The sequence below is a fragment of the Cetorhinus maximus genome, chromosome 7, assembly GCF_964194155.1.
Source record: "Cetorhinus maximus chromosome 7, sCetMax3.hap1.1, whole genome shotgun sequence".
Lineage (NCBI taxonomy): Eukaryota > Metazoa > Chordata > Chondrichthyes > Lamniformes > Cetorhinidae > Cetorhinus > Cetorhinus maximus.
Window position 1 is genome coordinate 119,665,934 of NC_135885.1, and position 18,027 is coordinate 119,683,960.

Consider the following 18,027-nt stretch of genomic DNA (forward strand, 5'->3'; position numbering starts at 1 on the left):
CCTGTAATACTCCTGGCATTAAAGTAGAGGCCATCCAGCCTTGCCTTACTCCCTTGAAGCTTATTGCAGCTGTACTCCCTCTGACTTGATTGTTTTACTGTATTATGATGTGTCCCTATTCTGCTAACCTTCTGTGTCCCCTCCCCCTGCCGAATTAGTTTAAACTCCTCCCAACAGCACCAGCAAACCCGCCCGCAAGGATGTTAGTCCCGCTCTGGTTCAGATGTAGACCGTCCCGCTTGTAAAGGTCCCACCTTCCCCAGAAATGGTCCCAGTGATCCAGGAATCTGAAACCCTCCCTCCTGCACCAACTCTTAGCCACGTATTCATTTGTGCTATTCTCCTATTTCTGAGCTCACTAGCACGAGGTCTTGCTTTTTAGTCTACTGCCTAACTCCCTGAATTCTTGATGCAAGACCTCATCCCTCTTTCTACCTATGTCATTGGTACCAACATGTACCATGACCTCTGCCTTATCACCCTCCCCCTTCAGGATGCACTGCAGCCGTTCAGTGACATCCCAGCACGGGCATGGGGGAACGCGGAATGTAAGCTTCCTGAAGGCAGAGAGCTGCCTCAGAGAGCTGAAGATTTAAAAACAGGTTTTCAAATCTGTAAAAAATGCCCACACATCAGAATCAGTCATCTGAACATATAAAAGATGAAAATTCTGTCCATAAATTTTTACTTATTTTTTTTATTTAATAACAGAAACCTTATCCAGCCTGTGGATGAGGTTTCCTGACAAATACAAAGGCCACCTGCCCGATTCGCCCACCCGCCAACCGTAACTTTGGACGGGCAAGAAAAAAATCTCCATTAATTACAACTTTAATGGCCTTAACAGGCCTCTTGATTGTTGGTGGGCACACTTCCGACTCTCGCGCGCTCCTTCTGACCGAAATATTGCACGAGTCCGTGGTGACGCCTGGGCGATCGCTCAACGTCATTGTGCACTATTTCACGCTCGAGCGCGAGGTCGGGCGCGTGCCTGAACACCGAGCGAAAAATTCTGCCTGAGGAGTTTTGACAGATGTAAGATTTACATTGTCAAAAACATGGAGAAAATCTACGTTTAGCACAATACCAGCACATAAACTGTGGACTTCTCTAAAATTAGCGAATTCAGGTCACATTATAACATCCTATTTATTTTAATTAGCTTGAAGGATCAAGAAGACAGGAAAGGAAGCATTTCTTTCCTTTTGATAAAAAAGGTTAATAGGAACTTGTAAACAAATTGAATCTCTATTTGCACCAGCTGAGAAATGAACAGCTCTCCATTAAATTCTTATCCTGGAGACCTTTTATTTTCCTACGTGAAATGGTAATACCATTATCTGTTTGGCTAAATGGCAGAGATCAGTACTGTAATAACTTTTTACAATGGGAGTAAATGATTATACAAGGAGATTAAGAGTTACTAGGTAGGTAAAGTCAAATGCTGTGTCAGATTGTAGGTGATGTACATTTTTTGTTGGAGATTTACTAAATAGAGAGCTCAATTTCTGGTTGCAGACTCTACTTTTATAACCTGCAGAGAGATAGAGATCAAAATGATTGGCGGAATTGGTAGCTGAGCAGAGTAAGTGATTGTTTACAGACAGTGATAGGATTCTAATGTTGTAGTGGCAATGATTTGATCATTGAGCACATTTTAGTTGTGGGAACAGACCCTAAAGCAGAATAAAAATGTGTTGGATGATAAGATGTTGGTACTCAGTAATAGGAGGTACCAGCAATACAGTGTCATTTGCTCAGACAAATATAATCAAGTTCACATGTTGTCTGGGAAAGTCAGTTGGTGAGATATCCTGGTAGTCACACATCAGTGATAGCAGGTTATAAAAGTAGACAGCCTGCAACCAGAAATCGAGCTATGGGGAATCCTCTATCATTGGCTGTCCCTTGATTTGAGGATGATGTCTCTTCAGGGTTGGGAGCTTCTGCCATTGATCTTCATGTGACTGAACAGGCTGATTCTTGACCCACAGATCTTTAGGCACATGGGATCTGGAGTACAGGATTTGCTTCCTTTTCTTTCTTTCTCTGCTATCATTCTGCCTCATTACTAAGTCACTGGGATTAGATGCATGATGCAGCTTGATGGACAAGTCGTCACCATTCTGAACTATTGGGAGCAAGTTCCTCCCAGTCATTAATGTGAATGCCACCTCACTTCAAGGAACACTTCAGAGGGTCTTTGAAGAATATTCTTTGCCTTCCTCTAGTTGGAATATTGGCCAGTGGAATCCTCCACATAATAACCTCATCTGGCATAGTTCTCAGCATAGAAATAGCGTTATGGCTTCTGATTCCGAGTTCGAAATAATCACACTTTTAGACTTAAAATGCTGGAGCTTCATCAAGTATATTTCTTGTTGATTTTCCATGTGGCTGGTAGACTGATGCATTATTGCTCAGCACCAGACTGCAGTGCAGCAGTAAATATGCCACCCTGGATGTACACTCACATAACAATAATTTCCTGGCTCTTTACAAATAATATAATAATATAACCGATATGATCATTGCCATTGTTCTGTCTTGGTAAGATTGCCAAATGGTGGAAGGAAGCAAGATGTCTTCCAGCTGCAGGGCTAATTTCTGAGGCTGTCCTAAATAAAGATTAAATTGATTTTAATATATGTATAAATGGTTGTGTCAGATTAAACAGACCTATAGCTGAAATTTATTTAGAGTATTTATTAGGATGGTACAAGGTAACGTGAAGGGAACTAGACGAAGCCTGGTGAATTTAAAGGCAGGGCTCCTTATAACTTTATTATTCTATTTTTCACCCAAACAAATTGGTAAACTGGCCGACTGCTAGGCAAGAAAACCAGCAGCAAGAGGCTATAGACTGTTGGGGTGTGGGGGTGGTGGGTGCCATTGGCATCCATGTTAAACTTCTGACATCCAGTTGGTGAAGGAAGACCAGAAGTCAGTCTTTATTCAGTTTTAGATTTATTCACTAAGTGAGACATTACAAATGTATTGCTCCTAACTCTGCAAGTCAAGTGTCAGTAAGTGCCTCTTCATCTGTGCATAAGTAATTATCCAATGAGATCCCCCCAGCTGTACTCACTTTAAGTTATACAATTAACAGTGGGGGGGGCGGGTGTAGAGGAGGGGGGAAGAGGCATCAATCGTGACAGATATCAGATGGTAGAAGGGAGGCTGAATGCACCCTTGAGGTGCGAGGTTGGTAAGCATTTCTGCTCCTCCTGACATCCAACCAGTGCTAGACGAAGCACTAAACTTGTGCAGCCAGCAGCTCTCGTCTCCATATCACTGCCGTGCGTTCAAAGGGCAGAATTTTCTGCCAGTCGAGCGGGCGGAGCTGGAGCGGGTGTGGGTGGGCGCGGACCCGATCAGCACCAGCGATCGGGTCCGCACTGCCATGTTACGTCGGTGAGCCAATTAAGGCCTGCCCAGCGAATTTGCTGACTCCCGTGGATAACGGGAGTATGTTGGCGGCGGCGGGCGTGCACAGACCGCCGGGTCCAATGGCAACCTGGCAGTCTGTTTAAAGGAAGGCCTGGCAGCCTCCTGTAGGCTGCTCACAATGGTCATTTCCAGGTCACACCACAGGGGGTCGGCTGAGCAGGGCACACAGGAGGGAAGGGCAAAGGAGCAGGCCAGGCTGCAGGGTCTGCCACAGGAGCAGGGCAGGCTGCAGGGTCTGCCACAGGAGCAGGGCAGGCTGCAGGGTCTGCTACAGGAGCAGGTCAGGCTGCAGGGTCTGCCACAGGAGCAGGGCAGGCTGCAGGGCCTGCCACAGGAGCAGGGCAGGTTGCAGGGTCTGCTACAGGAGCAGGGCAGGCTGCAGGGCCTGCCACAGGAGCAGGGCAGGCTGCAGGGTCTGCCACAGGAGCAGGTCAGGCTGCAGAGTCTGCCACTGGAGCAGGGCAGGTTGCAGGGCCTGCCAGCGGAGCAGGGCAGGCTGCAGGGTAGGCCAGCGGGGGGGGCCAATGCACCCCTCGCTTTTCAGATGAACACCTTGCTGCCCTCCTCGGGGAGGTGGCAGCACGGCGGGAGATGTTGGTCCCGCAGGATGGGAGGAGGAGGCCCCCCCACATGACCAAATGTGCCTGGGAGGAGGTGGAGGAGCCGGTGAGCTCCCGCAAAGTGGTGCGGTGCACCTGGATCCAGTGCCGTAAGCACTTTAACGATTTGTTGCGCTCTGGAAGGGAGAGTATCATGTTGGCATTGGGCATTTAACCCAGCAGGTAGCCTTAGCCTTTGAGGCCCCCCCACCCAAGTCTTACTGTCGTGACTCCATTGAATCATGTTGGGCATTTTTCCTACATTGGGTGGGCAAGCAGATAGTGCCCATGCTTACATCAGCCTGAGTGGTTCATGAGGAGATGAATTCTCCCCCGCACCATGTATTGCTCTTAGTCGCACATGACTAGTGTGGGGGCAACCTGCAGGAGATGCAGCTAGGCGCATACTCAGAACTCCAACACACGTCCTATGCATGGTGATGAGAAGGGGAGCCTCAAGGTGTCATGGCCAAGAACCATCTGCTGCCCTCTACGCTGCACGTAGTTGCGCCTCCTTTCTATGGGAGCAAAGATCATGTTTTCCCTAAAGTGATGTATGCAGCATGTGTCCAAGGTGGCTGTTGAGGAGGGTTGGGATCAGGCATACTATATTTGTGTGAATGATCAGAAGTAGCGGGGAAAGGAGGCACTGGAGGCCTGATCTGGGCCAGTGTGGTTGGGGTGCGGCGTGCACGTGCAAAGTCCATGTGCAAATAGCTGCAATGAATGCAATTTGGCATTCATCAGCCCATCTGACCAGCCCACCTCTTTCTCAGGAGAAGAATGCTCGTAACGTGTCTGAGCGTTTGAGGGCTGGAGGCAGCCAGGCTCACCTCCTGATGTGAAGTCGCATCGAACAGGAGGCCCTGGAGCTTGAGAGGCGCCATGCACCCAGGTCAACTGGTGTCAGTGAGGCTGGGGTGGAACGGCGTTATTTGAGGCCAAAAGTGAGATCCGCAATGTCCTCCCAACATCCATAGCACTGATGATTGTTAAATTTGTTATTGTTGCAACATTGCTCGATCATGGAGTGATAGAGCCAGAGGTGTGGATCATAGAAAAAGGTCCTTCGGCCCTTCGAGGATGCGCGGGTCAAACACGATCTTGAGTCTGCAAAACCCATTTCCCAGCACTATGCCCATGGCCTTGAATGCCATGGCATTACAGCTGCACATCCAAATACTTATTACATGTTAGGAGGGTTTCTGTGTCTACTACCCTTTCAGTCAGTGTGTTCCACATTCCCAACACCCTCTGTGTACAAAAATTGCTCAACGCATCACCTGTCAACCTCATGCTTCTTACCTTAAATCTATGCAACCTGGTTACTGATCTCTCCACCAAGGGGAAAAGTTCCTTTCTGTCGACCCTATCTATGCCCCTCATAAATTTATACACCTCAATCATGTCACACCTCAATCTCCTCTGCTCCAGGGGAAATAACCCCAGTCTATGCTACCTCTCCTCATAAGTCAAACTCTCCAGGCCAGGCAACATCCTGGTCAATGACCTCTGCACTCTCTCCACTCCAATCACATCCCTCCCGTGAAGCGCATTTCAGAACTGCACACAGAACTATAGCTGTGGCCGAGGCAGCGTTTTCTGCACTTGGAACATTACCTCCCTGCTCCTATATTCTATGCCTTGGCTAATAAAGGCAAGTATGGCATTTGCCTTCTTAAACACCTTATGGACCTGTCCCACTACCTTAAGGGACCAGTCGACATGCACAGCAAGGTCCCTCTGATCCTCCTTACTTTCCACCATCCCACCATTCATCGTGTATTCCGGTGCTTTGTTTGTCCTGCTCAAGTGCATCATCTCACACTTATCCACATTACATTCCATTTGGCATTCATCAGCCCATCTGACCAGCCCACCTATATCCACCTGTAGTGTAAGGCTATCCCCCTCACTATTTGCTGCCCCACCAATGGTCATGTCAATTGGTTCTGGAAGGTTGAGCACATAATGAGCCAGGTGGAAAGGGATGAAATGTGTCACTGTGTGCACGCTAACTGATCCACTGTCCTTGTTGTTCATTTCAGCATCATCAGAGCACGGCCGGCAGGAGGAACTGCAGATGCTCCTTCTCACACCTGAGGGCCCTCAAGTGTCACCTGTGTCACACCATTTCTGCGAGGCAGGTGCCAGCGCAGATACTAGCACCTCGGTGGGCATTGGAACATCGGCTAGTGTCCCGGGGCACAGTGGAGAGGGCACTTCACATTCACTGGAAGAGCTGGCAGAGACAGAGAGCGCCAATGATGCCAGCAGTCGGAGGACTGCAGGTGACCAGGCACATGCCCGATTGGTACGTGATGATGTGCTTCTGGAGTCGTCCGCGACGCAGCTGCTGCAGGAGATGCAGCCGGGTGTGTGGGAGCATCTGGGAGTGTTGCATGAGACGATGCTTTGCCTGGTGTCCATGGAGGGGGAGTCCACGCGGAGCATCACTATTGCAATGAGCCTCATGTCAGAGTGTCATGCTTCCTCCATGGAGAGAGTGGCGGCTCTCATGAAGAGGGGCTTCCAGGAGAACAATCAGGTCCTCCTGATGTTACGCTCAGACCTGCAAGCCCTCACAGTGGCAGTGACCACAGCTGGTCAGTGCCAATGTTGAAGATGGTGTGGGTTTCAAGCTTCCCAGCTCGGTGCCCATCCATCCACGGTGAGCAGGGAGGTCTGGGGTGACCTCACGTTGGCGCAGCAGCTGCCTGTCCTATCTGCGGGCTCCTCTCATGGCGCTCCAGATCAGGGCACCAGCTGTTCTGCCCTTCTCCCAGTGACTGCTTCATCGGGTGAGGCTGTGACAACTGAGGAGATGCCAGCTGTGGAACTTGCAGCTCCCTCCCAGGCGGGGCCAGCACAGGCTCCACGGGCCAGAGGACGGCCGCCAAGGTCATCGAGACCAACAGGACAGCAGAGTCAGCAGGCTGTCTTAGATGCCACTCCAAGCGATGGGGTGGCACCAAGACGGAGCACCTGTAAACAAAAGCTTAAGTCACCATAGGCACACCATGGGTTTCTCACTGGTGCTTTGTGTAGGCCCGAGATTAGGTGCTTGTAATTTTTTTCTGCTTGCTTAACGTTTTGTTTTGGATTTGTGAGACCATCTGATGTTTACAATAAAAATCAGATGTGTGACCATGGCTGAGGGTGGCTCCTTTGCTCTGCATGTGTATGTTTTTGATAAATGTCATGAGTGTTTGGACATTCAAGTTTATGTCCAAAGCCCTTAGTTCCTGCTGATGACCTGGCAGATTTAGCACTTAACGGTCCAGGCATCAGAAGCGGATCTCGAGAAGACCGATGGTTCTCTCCACCACAGCCCTTGTGGAGCCCTGGCTCCTATTGTACCGCTGCTCAGCTTCTGATCTTGGATGATGGAGAGGCGTCATGAGCCACCTTCTGAGGGGATAGCCCTTGTCACCCAGTAGCCATCCATCAAGCCAAGCCGGAGCACTGAAGAGCCCCGGCACCTGGGAGTGTCTGAGGATGTAGGCGTCGTGGGAACTGCCTGGGTACCTTGCACAGACTTGTAGAATCTGCATCCTGTGATCACACACTATCTGCACGTTCATGGAGTGGAAGCCCTTCCTGTTGACGAAGGCACCGGGCTCACCTGCTGGCGCCTTGATGGCCACATGTGTGCAGCCTATAGCACCCTGGACACGGGGGAAGCCAGCAATGGCCACGAAGCCTCTGGCTCGCTGTGCCTGGCTTACCTGATCCCAACGGAAGTGGATGAAGGTCAATGCCCGTCTGAACACAGCATCTGTGACCTGCTTAACACAAGTGTGGACAGCGGATTGGGAGACACCGCAAAGATCACCCACCGAGCCCGGGAAGGAGCCAGAGGCATAGAAGTTGAGGGCAACTGTATCCTCAGACCTTCAGAGCCGCTGGCATGGGGTGTCCGCTCACATAGTTAGGGGAGATCTCAGGGCCAATCATCTGACAGATGTAGTTGACTGTTTCCCTTGAGAGACGGAGACTCCTTCGGCACTGCACCTCAGTCATATTGAGGTAGCTGCTTCTCCACCTGTATACCCTGGCAGCAGGTTAGTGGCATTTTCTGCGGCCCCTTCCGCCTTGGGCTACCTCTTGGCCCTGCGCCCCTTGTGCCTGCACCTGTACTCCCAAAGGTGGCTCCTCTGGAGGCTGAATATGCACTCCTGCCTTCCTCCTCACTCTAGCCCTCCCTTCCTCAGAGGGGCTGCCTCCAGGGGACATGTTAGAACCCATACCCAGGCTAAGGGGAGACCTCCAGAAAGCTGCAGGCCCAATAAAGATTACTGACTGCAGAGTGCTGACTGAAGGTTCAAAGTACACTGAAAGCTGCTGGAATTCACTCTGAACTGCTGCAGATCACACAGGCAATTTTAAAAAACTTTCTCTAATAAATACTCCATAAAGCAGATTGACGACCCCACTGAGCCCTCTTATCCTGCCCGTGGATGAGGTTCATAGAGAAGTCTCTTACCGGCCTGCCCGTTGCGCCCGTGCGCCGACCTGAAGATCGCACGGGCGCCTAAAAATCGGCGTCGATTGATGAATTCAGCGCCTTAACTAGCCTGATAATTAATGGCGGGCATACATCAAACTCCATCGCGCGCCCGCCCAGCGAAATATTGCGATGGTGCACAGTGACATCGGGATGCTTACCCGTCGTCACCGCGCATTATTTTGCACACTGACATACAGGGCCCACCCCCTGCACGTCCAATAGAAAATTCTGCCCCAAGACGTGGAAACCTGCTCGGCAGCAATTAGATTAAATCAGGTTCCCAGTTGCACAGGGGGAGCCTGATTTGAATATATGTCAATGAAGTGTCCCGCCTCACTAAGATAACACACTTGCATGGCACCTTACTTGCCTCTGTAAGAATAATGGCGGGCATGTACGCATTGGGAATTAACAACCCTTCAAACCAACCTGCTCCTGCTGGTGGGGTTCTTAACATTGGATGATTATATTAACATCCATGTGGTTAACAGGGCTCTGCTTAGTTCCTTCAGTTGCTGACTCTGTTTCAATCTGCCATCAGAACTTTTCCAGACTGGATTTGATTCATTTCCCAGGTACCTTCTCTTGTTTGCTTCTTGACAATCTTGAACTGGTCCTTGAACTATATTCCTCTTCCTCTATAATTCTTTGGAGTAATATTTCACCTGCCGTGGTTCGCAGGTATCAACTGCTCTTAATCCTAAAGTTTCACCATTACTGTCCCTTGCTTCTCTGCTAGTTCATCAGACCTGCTGTTGTGTGCTAACGATAGCCAAGGCCAATGGACATCACTTTGAATCAACTTCTGCTGGCCTGGAGTCAACTTTTCACTGTTCCTCAGCTTTCAGAATCTGCTGGACAACTTCTAGCAGTGATTCACTTGCTACGCTGCCCTTCAATGACTCTTATTTGATCTTCTCTCTGCTTCCAAACCGAACACTGGTTGATGGTTTTTCAAACTAATTCCACACTGCCTACTTGTAGGTTTCAAACAAACCATCATGGAAATGAGAATCAGTAGAATGGTTGGCCAATCAAATACTGCCGTAAGGTAAAAATACTCCCGTTACTTCCTGGTCTCCCATCCAACCTTCTATTCATGTTGTTATATTTCCTCTAAACACCATGGCGATAATTGTCCTTACACCACATAGAAGCAATCTTCCAGAATGGATTTGCCACACATTGAAGAACCAATCTGATTTTAAGCCCATTGAAATCAATCAGCTATATATATAAAAAAATGGGCATGTTCTGCAATAGTAAATCTGTGCTGGTTGTGTCGGATTAATCCATGCATATTTAAATGCATACTAATTTCATTTCAGTTAATGATGTCCAAAGTTTGACCAAGACTGGTCACAACTGACCAAGACTGCTCAACATAGGTTTCCAAAATAAGTAATTCTCACCTAGAGGTGTCAGCTTTTGTTCTCACCTAGAGGTGTCAGCTAATTATAGATTTTATTCACTGCAGTAAATATTAACTCAACTGAAGCATTTAAAAGAAGTTTGATCAATTTCTGATTTAGCTAACTGTAAAAGGTATTTATAAATAGAATAAAGAACATGAACTATATGATCTTGTCCTGGAGAGAGATCCTGCATGGTAGAGTTGAATGGGCAAAACATTGAGTAGGCAAGGAAAAATGGTCATCTGACCCTTAGCTCCACCCCGGGCAGGCAATGATGTAGTGGTAATGTCACTGGACTAGTAATGCAGAGGCCCAGGGAATGCTCTGGGGACATGGGTTCAAATCCCACCACAGCAATTGGGGGGATTTACATTCAATTAATTTTTTAAAAACTGGAATTTTAAACAAAGCTAGCGTCTGTAATGGTGACTATGAATCAATTGTTCTGGTTCACTATTGCCCATCCTTTAAGGAAGGAAATCTGCAGGCTTTGGTCCAGACCCAAAACAATGTGTTGACTATTAACTGCCCTCTGAAATGGCCTGACAAGCCATTCAATTGTATCAAACTGCTACAAAGTCTAAGAGGATGGGCCACCCAGCATTGACCTAGGCACTGGAAATGACTACAGCAAATTCAGCCCTGTTGACTCTGGAAAGCCCTCCTTACTAACATCTGGGAACATTTGCCAAAATTTGGAGAGCTGCCTCCCAGACTAGTCAAGCAACATTCTGACATAGTCATACTCAATGAAATCATACAGGCACTGTCCTAGACACCACCATCACCATCCCTGGGTACTTCCTGTCCCACCAGCAGGACAGACCCAAAAGAAGTGGTGGCACAGTTGTATACAGTTATGAGGGAGTTGCCCTGGGAGTCCTCAACATTGATGCTGGACTCAATGAAGTCTCATGGCATCAGGTCAAACATGGGCAAGGAAACTTCCTTCTGATTACCATCTACTCCATCCCCGCTCCCCCCGCCCTCCACACAACCCCACCATTCCACACCCCAGCCCCAACTGCAGATTATTTCATACCCTTCCATGTTGAACGCCACTTGGAAGAAGCACTGAGAATGGCAGGGGCATAGAATGTACTGTGTGTGGGTGACTTCAATGCCCATCACCAAGAATGGCTCAGTAGCACCACTATTGACCAAGCTGGCTGAGTCCTAAAGGCCGTAGCTGCTAGGCTGGGCCTGCAATCGGTGGTGAGGGAACCAAGGAGAGAGAAAAACCTACATAACCTCACCCTTACCAATCTTCCTAGCTCAGATGCATCGGTCTTTGACAGTGTTGGTAGGAATGACCAATGCACAGTTCTTGTCAAGATTAAGTCCTACTGTCATATTGAGGATACCTTTTATCATGTTGTGTGGCACTACCATGGTGCTAAATGGGATTACTTTCAAACAGATCTAGCAGCTCAAAACTGGGCATCCATGAGATGCTGTGGGCCATCAGCAGAGGGTAACTGACCACCTGACTCCCCAAGCCTGCACACCATTTACAAGGCATAATACAGGAGTGTGATAGAATACTCCATTTTTCTGGATGAGTGCAGCTCCAACAACACTCAAGAAGTTCAGCACCATCCAGGACAATGCAGCCCACATGACTGGCACCCAATCTGCCACCTTCAACCTTCACTCCCTCCACCACCGACGCACAGTGGCATCAGTGTGTATCATCTACAAATTGCACTGCAGCAACTCGCCAAGGCTCTTTTGACAGCACCTTCCAAACCCGCGACCTCTACCACCTAGAGGGACAAGGACAGCAGACACGTGGGAACACCACCCACTGCAAGTTTCCCTCCAAGCCACACACCGTCCTGACTTGGAACCACATTGCTGTTATTTCACTGTCACTGGGTCAAAATCCTGGAACTCCCTTCCTAACTGCACTGTGGGTGTACCTACAGCATGTGGACTGCAGCAGTTCAAGAAGGTGACTCACTGCCACGTTCTCAAGGGTAATGAAAGATGGGCAATAAATGCTGGCCCAGCCAGCGCTACCAACACCCCGTGAACAAATAGATTTTTAAAAATCTAAATCTGCCAGAGATTCTGAGCAATCTACTCCATTGATGCCTCTACATCATTCCCACTAAAAGCATGTCTTACCCATAACATTTAAAACATGATATGTCAGCAGTGTGGAATCTTCTGGAGCTGACTTTTTAACAAATGGACATTAAAATGCTACAAAATATGGCCTCCAAATGTCACCTGACTTGGCCTGTGGATTCAAACTACCAGACTGTCTCGAAGAGAAAAAGGAGCACCTTCAAGGCTAAGAAGTGTCATTGCTCATCTTATGAAACCATTTAAAACATGTTTCCTGACTTGAAGGGTCATTCCAAAACCAAGACATGGGGCGGAATTTTCCCAGGATCGCACTAAGTGCGGTAGCGAGCGGGTAAAATGGAGTCCTACCTGCCGATGAAAATGGCGGGTTTTCACGCTGTATCACCCCGAGCCCGCCTCATTATTTATTCACTCACACAAAACACACCGTTTCCATGGCGAGCAAGGTCTCATTCGTCCACCCGACATCGCCCCGCTGTTGCATCACACCAGCCGCTATCATTAAAAGGCAGCCACCAGCAAAGCGCTCATCGCCACCAGCTCACCATCGTCGTCCAGGAGAGATGACCAGCTAAGGAAAAAGATTGCAGTCCCCTGCTTCAACAATGGGTTCCTCGAGCAACTGCTGGATGCTATGGAGGCCCATTGGGATGTGCTCTACCCCGGCTCGGGCTGCAGGATGGCCAGCAAAGTCACCAACCTGGCTTGGGAGGTGGTGGCAGCAGTGGTCGGCGCAAACGCCCTGCAGAGGAGGGCAGCCAACCAGTGCCACAAAAGGATGAATGATCTCCCCCGTTCTGCCAGGGTAAGTCACTCTTTTCATCACTCCCAACTCACACACTCACAAACCCATCACACATCCACTCACTCACATAATGCCAGTGCAAGGGACATCACCATTCACTCTCTCACACACACCGTCATTGTCATCATCCCTCCCATGGGACCACTCACCACCCACACAGGCCAGGCATACTTATCACCTGGCCCGGCAGGCGCCCTGATACACTCTCCCCATCTCTATCTATGCAGGACAAACTGGCTCACAACAGGAGGGAAAGGCCGCTGACAGGTGGAAGGAGGCTGGAGATCAAAGTTCTGACAGAATTCGAAAACTGAGCCATCCAGCTGGCCGGCGATGATCAGGACCTGTCCTGTGCTGACGGTGAGGTCGGCGTTGCTCTATCAAGTGAGGATCCAGCAGTGCAACATCCATCAGATAACCATGCTGTGAGTGATGTGTCCTCTTTCACGGGCCACTGCCATGCATTAATTATCTCCCCCTGCTTTTTCGCAGGCACGTCTGCCAAACAGCCAACAGAGTCCATGACCCAGGGCCTCCAATCAAGACCGGAAGGAACCTCTGAAGAGGAATCTGAAGGCACCCTCCCTGAAGACCTGTCACAGCGCTCACCCACACCCTCCACCAGCGCAGAGACACACACCGCAGTGGGACCTAGCTTTGGAGTAGCCTTGGGATCACAATCTGGTGACCACATCGCACTTTCTGATCCGCAGCAGGTGGAGGCAGGGACTTCCCAGGTCCCCGGTACTGGGATGACTGCTGGAGGCCAGAACATTGCGGAGTCCGAGTCAGATGATAAGCCTCTGGACTCGCTCATGGAGCTGGAGTTGGAGCTGAAAAGACAAGCTCTGGAACATCAGGAAGAGATGTCCGCTGCACTCCTCAGATTGCAAGGCACGATGGAGGAATCCGCCCATCTTCAGGCTTAGTTAATTGCACCAGCATGTCAACGCGTTGCATTGCACCAAGGTCATCACTGGCAGGATGGTGGCTGCCATGGACGTCACTCCTGCACGGGGTTAACTCCATCGCTGATACCATAGTTGGCCTCCAACAGTATGTATGCGAGAGGGGTGCCGGGCAGCTCCCTCTCACTCCAGCTACCCTTTCCACTCACAGAGTCAGCCAGGGACCCTTGGGCACCCATAGGGAGGAGGATCAGCAGGTTGACACTCGGGGGCCAACCACCCAGGTGACTCTGGGAGTGACTGGGCCATCAGAATCCCCTCTTCCTGTGACCTCCGCAGGTCCAGATTCACAGGCTGAGGAGGGTGCCACTGTCACACAGCAGGACCCCGAAAGCAGGCCGAGGCTCTCCAAGTCTCGCCCTCCAGAGGACACCCACCAAATTCATCACAGACAGGGCATCACAGTCAGCAGGCTGCCTCCACCTCCACTGTGGATGTCCAGGGAGCACCAAGACATGGTTAGGAAAGTTAGGTAAAAGCAGTTGCACAGCCTGGCCACGGGTGTTGGTCACTTGTACATACTGTTCACTATTGTCAATAAACTCCCAAGAATGTCTCCTTGCCTATGGCTCCTTGTTCTGATGAGCAGTGTTCTTGTCACTCAGATGTGAAACCTTTCTGCACAAGATGAAAGGCAGGTGTCTCAGTCCAGGGCCTCTTCCCTGTGCTCTGTACAGCCTTCAGACCACAGTGATGTTCCAGCTTCACTAATGGAAACACTACTGATGCCTGCATCTCGGCGGTGCTGGTCATTGCTGCCAGGATGTAGTGGGCAGGCGCCACAGAGTTCTCTCATACTCTCTGTGTGCTCTCAGCACCTTCAAAGTGGTCTGGCTCCCATCACACCAGCATCTGCAACCAGTGATGCTGTGCACCAGGTCCTGAAGGGCTGAGGTGCTGAAGGCGGACACAGCATCAGATGCGTCTTAAGTTTTATGGCTGCGTCTCTGAGATGGCCCTGATCATGGAGCGCAAGCGAGCTGCCCTCGGCCAGACAAGAGTCAGACATTCTCAGAGGCTATGTGAAGATCTATGGAATGTCCTCAGTGCATGTTGTCATCATCCTCCTGCAATCGAGTTACTATTAGGGCCTCCACTGCATTTCCATGACAGGAGCGTTCTCACAGAGGGTATTGGTGCTGCCATAAGCCAGACTGGAGTCAAACATTCACAATTGCGATGTGAGGATCTGCATGTCATCGTCATCCTCCACAGATCTGGCAGCTCCCGAGCATGCCTGCCTTGTTTGGCCAGTGCGAGAGCCTCATCCCCATCATCATCACCATCAAGGGCCCCCTCACTCTCATCCCCATCGGGGTCCTCCTTATCAGAGGAGACCTCCAGTTCCTCCATCTCCTTCTCAGCCAGCTCCTCACCCCATTGCAGCACCAGGCAGATGACGACGATGCATGACACCTTCTGTAGACTGTATTGCAGGGCTCCACCAGGCCGGTCCAGGCACCAAAACCACATCTTCAGCATCCCGAAGGTCAGCTCCACCATATGCCTCATTATAGCGTCACTCTGCTGCAGTGTGAGGCCATCGCATGGGTGTCATCAACCACGGGCTCTGCGGGTAGCCCCGGTCCCCAAGAAGCCAGCCCTGCAGCCTCTGTGGACCCTGGAAGACTGCAGGGATCTGCAAGCAACTCAGATTGTAGGTGTCATGCACACTCCCTGGAAACTGTGCGCACACCTGCAGGATGTGTTTCTGGTGGTCGCATACCAGCTGCCCTTGCAGTTGATGAAGACCGCCAAGTGTAGCGATGAAGACCTGAGCGCCACATGGGTGCAGCCAATCGCACCCTGCATCTGTGGGAACCCCAAAATCAGAGTGAATCCAATGGCCCTTGCATCCTAGCTGTCTCGGTCCCGGACGAATTGCACAAAGTTGTGTGCCATGGAGCAGATGACATCATTTATTCAATGTTTTCTTGCTTTGAAAGAAATAAAACCAGTAAAAATATGGCAAAATTTTATTTGTATTTGTTTTCAGGATGTGGCCAGTGCTGGCAAGGCCATATTCATGTTTGAGCCGAGAAGATTAATCTTACATAGCAATTGCTGGGTGAAAAAAGGCCAAGAGCGGGATTTTCCAAACCCCGCCCGTCGCCGGGATTGTCCAGTCCCGCCGATAGTCAATGGACTTTTGACTTGGCTGCTGATTCTCCCAAGACGGGTCCCGCCATGATGGGGCCGGAAAATCCCGGCCCAAGGCCCATCTAATTCCCCTGCTACTATGTTGGTAACTGGATGATATAATGGTAATGAACTTGCTGACTAATTGTAGCAATCAATCTCTTCATTAGTCTACCATAGGTTCAAGGTCACCTTTCTTCCTTACAAGCATGCTACGCTCACCATGCATCAGATCTCAAATTATTCAAATACCTTATTCTAAAATGGTATTTTCTCAATTAAATTTAATATTGGGAGGGTGTTTGATTGCGGAATCCATTCTTTGCTTGCATCATATCCACACACATTTTCCACTAGGAGATCATGGTCTAGCAATTATGCAGGAACATAAGAAACATAGGAGTAGGAGGAGGCCATACAGCCCCTCAAACCTACTCGAGTATTCAGTAAGGTCACGACTGATCTTGCACTACAACTCCACTTTCCAATTAGAATCAGGAACCAATTTCTTCCCAGGGTGTTGTGATTAATTGTAACATGCAATAATACGACTTTAGCACAATTCAGCTAACCAATAAATATAGGGGGATAAAATCCAGAACCTCTGATCATTGCACTTCAATAACGTGCTGAATTTAGCTTCAAACCACTGAGCTACTAATTTGTCACACTTATATAATAGTGTTCCATTATTCATATGGAGATGTGAAATCAAGAATTAATGGTCCCTATTGGTAACATAAGCATTGAGAAACTGCACCAAATATAAACAAAATGAAAGCTAATGCAGCAGTTTGATGCTAAATGTTGAGTTTTACTGTATGAACTTGTAATAAAGGTGTAACCAATTCATAATAAATATACTTCTAAAAGGTATCAACATTTGTGCGTGCATTTAACAATTAATTAATTGACATTCAACAATTATGAATGACATATAATTTGCTGTCAAAGAAGTGATGAAACTAATGGTGCTCCCCATTAGTTAAGTGCAAATGCTACAGTAACTTCAGGCAAACACAGATGCGCGGTAAAAATCCAAAAGTTGCTATCCGATATCCAACACTTGGCATCAGCTTTCCAGTAACAGCATTTCATTGTCTACCTCACCAGTGAGATGCATTGAGTGGCATGACATTGTACTTGCATGATATGAACAAACTAAAACTTTCCCTAGAAAAATATGTTTTGTTCCCTTCAGTCAAAATATTCTTTAATGATGTGACAAGTGTTGATCACTATGAAACAACCTTTCTAACACTGAAAATGAATCTTTACCACAGTGGAGTTTCATTATTTCAGGTTTTAATTGTTGTTGGAGATTTTCCAAATTTAAAATGTATTTGTTTTCCTTTTCCTTTGCTTCTTCTTTTATCTCTCAATCTAATCTTCTCTTTATTTCTCTTTCCAATTCTGATGACATTGATTGCACCATTCTAATTTTACGTCTTTCTTAGTCCTTGTCCTGTTACTTTCACAATCCTTCCTTCTGATCAATTAAGGAGATGTTCAGTTGCTTGCTCTCAGGTACCAGACATTCAGTTTCCCTTACTATGACTTTATCAGCTCGCATTTTTAGCAGCTTTAGACATAAAATATCATCACAATTAAATGGGTGAGCTTAAGTGTGTTATGATAAAGCAATTGGTAAAGGCTGAGTTGTTTAATTCCCAGAGGGAAACTTGAACAACTGTCATAACCTATATTTTCATTTGGTATGTTTGAGATGCAGTTCTGAATTCAGGAATAAGACCACTGAGCCTCAAGAGGATTTTTTATATATAAAACTATAAATTAAACTTATTAATTTAACAGTAAATTAAACACATACACATGCCCATGAATTACTGCCATAATAATGTTTAAACAAATCCCCAAATTAATCACTCCCAGGTAAATCTTCACAAAGGTAATAGTAACCCATAGACTTTAAATGGACACCAGGCAAAGCACATTTGATTTACAAATTCAAAATGAGATTCCTTGCAGTTTGGTTCCTTTGCAGACACAGTTGTTGGCTTCCAGGCTGGTTAGATCTTAAATGCCT